This window comes from Gossypium hirsutum, unplaced genomic scaffold (genome assembly GCF_007990345.1).
Source record: "Gossypium hirsutum isolate 1008001.06 unplaced genomic scaffold, Gossypium_hirsutum_v2.1 scaffold_53, whole genome shotgun sequence".
NCBI classification, from domain to species: domain Eukaryota; kingdom Viridiplantae; phylum Streptophyta; class Magnoliopsida; order Malvales; family Malvaceae; genus Gossypium; species Gossypium hirsutum.
The window spans coordinates 43,913-46,939 of NW_024402787.1; the positions used below are offsets into that span (position 1 = coordinate 43,913).

The following is a 3,027-nucleotide window of genomic DNA, read 5'->3' on the forward strand; positions in this document are numbered from 1 at the left end:
AAGGCTTTATTTTATCATATTTCTATTAATCACATACACTTAATATTTGTACAATTTATGTAATGATAATATTTAAATACATGTATAGCATGGTATTGTTTACATACGAACTTACCTCTATACGATAAAGGTGAAAAAGACGTAATCATCCCTTAATCGATTTTCCCCGTTCTAGGCCCAAATCACATTTTTCAACATCTAAAACATCACATTTAGCTAATTAAAACAATGTACTAATCAAATTAGTCCATTGACACACTTTGGCAAAATTTACAATTTTACCCCTCTATTTTACCAAAATTACCAAATTGCCCCTAGGCTCGAAACAAGATTTTTATTCAACTTATTTACTCCTTAAGCCTAGATATACCATTTTCATAACTATGGCAACTCACAAAAATCATTATTACACACACTAACACCTTATCTTACAACTTAGCAACCTAGCCCTTTTTAAGGTGTTTTCATGCAATTTCTTTCACAAAAGTTGTTTATTAGACAACTAGGACTCATAATATTCCATAAAAACACAGCAAACAACACATTTACTCTCATGGAAAAACCCTAGACTCTTCATCATTTTGCAAACTAGACCCCTCATTTGAAAGCTTAGGCTTTAGGGATTCCAAAAATGTAAAAATCATCAAGAAACAACCAAAGATCACTTAGTTGTTACGGCTTAAAGTGGCTGAAATTTTAAAGCTCAAAAACCCCCATTCTTTGCTGCCATTTTCGGTGGAGAGAAAATGAAGAATGAAAGAGAAAATGACAACTTGTTCTTTATTTATTTTATTACCCAAAAAGTCACTTTAAATCTCGTAAAATATGGCTTTTTGACCAATCTTGTCTCCCTTGGCAGGCCACCTCAATAAAAAGGGTCTAATTGCCATTTAAAAGCCCCAAATTTTAGTTATCTAGCTATCAAACACCTTTAGGCACTAAAATACAACTTTTACCTTTTACGCGATTTAGTCCTTTTTCGAAATTGGACTAGAAATCGCTGAAATTAACTTACCGAAATTTACATGCACTTATAAAATTATATTATAACACATAAAATAACATCAAAATAATTTTCTCTGGCCTCGGAATAGTGGTTCCAAAATTTCTGTTCCGACTAGGCCCAAAATTGGGCTATTACACTTGCCTTCATCGTGATAATAGTTAGTTTCAAGAATGATTAATTACAAAAATTTAAAACCTGTCACGAATATCACGTATCAAGTTTTTGGCGCCGTTGCCAGGGACTAAGATATTAAGAACGCTTAATTTTTATTACTTTAGCCATTTATTTTTATTATAATTTAAATTTAAATTTAAATTTTGTTACTAAATTTTCTTTTCTTCTGATAGGTTTTTAAAATGTATGACTAGAAGAAACTCGTCAGGACCTCTACTTTTTGATAGTGAGATCGATCGCATAGCTCGTAGAAATAGAAGAGAAATAAGGCAAAGCTTACGATACACAGAGGAAAAGCAAGAGGATGATACTTCAACCACAACCGAGGAGATGGCTGAAAACCAAGAAAATCCGCTACCTCCTGCAATTGCTGCTAATTAGAATCCTGCTCCATGTACTATGTATGATTATGCTAAACCTTCTTTAACAGGAACTGAATCGAGCATAGCTAGGCCTGCTGTTGCTGCAAATAATTTTGAATTGATACCTAACACCATTCAAATGATCCAACAGTTTGTTCAGTTTGATGGTTTGCAGGACGAGGATCCCAACGCTCATTTAGCAAATTTCTTAGAGTTTTGTGACACTTTTAAAATAAATGGCATTTCTGATGATGCCATTCGCCTTCAGTTGTTTCCCTTTTCATTAAGGAATAAGGCTAAACAATGGTTGAACTTGTTACCACCAGAGTCAATCACTACTTGGGAATAAATGACCGAAAAGTTTTTATTAAAATATTTTTCGCCGGCTAAAATAGCCAAATTACGTAATGATATCTCCTCTTTTGTGCAGATGGATTTAGAAACACTCTACGATGCATGGGAGAGATACAAGGATCTGTTGAAAAGGTGGCCTCACCATGGGTTACCACTTTGGCTACAGGTTCAAATGTTTCACAATGGCCTGAATCGTTCGACTCAATGATGATAGACGCAGCCGCTGGTGGAACTATCAGTAATAAGACACTTGATGGTGTTTATGAATTTATAGAAGAGATGTCACTGAATAATTATCAGTGGCAAGTCATGAGGAAAAAGCCAACAAAAATAGCTGGTGTTTCTAACGTCGATTCGGTCACCATGCTCTCTAATCAAGTAGAACTTTTGAATAGAAAAATTGACGATTTTCTTGGTTCTTCATAGGTTCACCCAGTAATGTAGTGCGAAGCAAGTGGAGGTGGATCAAGCAATACAGAATACCCACCCTATGGCCACAACATGGAGAACGAGCAGTTAAATTACATGGGTAATCATCCTCGATCTCAAAATAATTCTTATAGTAATACTTACAATGCAGGTTGGAGGAATCACCCAAATTTCTCATGGGGAGGCCAAGGGAATCAGAGACCACCACCTCTAGACTTCTAACAACCATCCTACCAATAAGAGAAAAAACCGAACATTGAGGAGATGCTAACAAAATTCATCTCGGTGTCAAAAACTCATTTCTAAAATACCGAGATAGCACTTAAGAATCAATAAGCGTCGATTCAATGGCTTGAAACTCAGATAGGACGACTCACCAAGCTAATTTCTGAAAGACCATCAGGAAGTCTACCTAGTAACACTGAACCCAACCCAAAAGAGCATGTGAAAGCAGTTACACTAAGGAGTGGGAAAGTGTTAGCTGAATCTGAAAAGAAGCCACCACAAGAAGCTGACAAAAAGGAGGTCGAACTCGAAAACAATGACAATCTAATAGCAAAAGAATATAAACCACCAATCCCATACCCAACAAAGTTGAAGACCGAATGGATACACAATTCAGTAAATTTCTTGAACTTTTTAAACAACTGCATGTTAACTTACCTTTTGTTGAAGCTATACCGTAGATGCCTACATATGCAA

The 3,027-nt window shown here is 35.5% G+C and overlaps 1 non-coding gene across 1 annotated transcript; it reads right to left on the reverse strand.

The window, feature by feature from the left end:
- Window positions 1-1,939: 1,939 nt before the first annotated feature.
- Window positions 1,940-2,046, reverse strand: LOC121226283 (small nucleolar RNA R71). Its single transcript, XR_005924127.1, has one exon. It is a non-coding gene; the product is annotated as a small nucleolar RNA R71 (small nucleolar RNA).
- Between the last annotated feature and the right edge of the window lie 981 nt (window positions 2,047-3,027).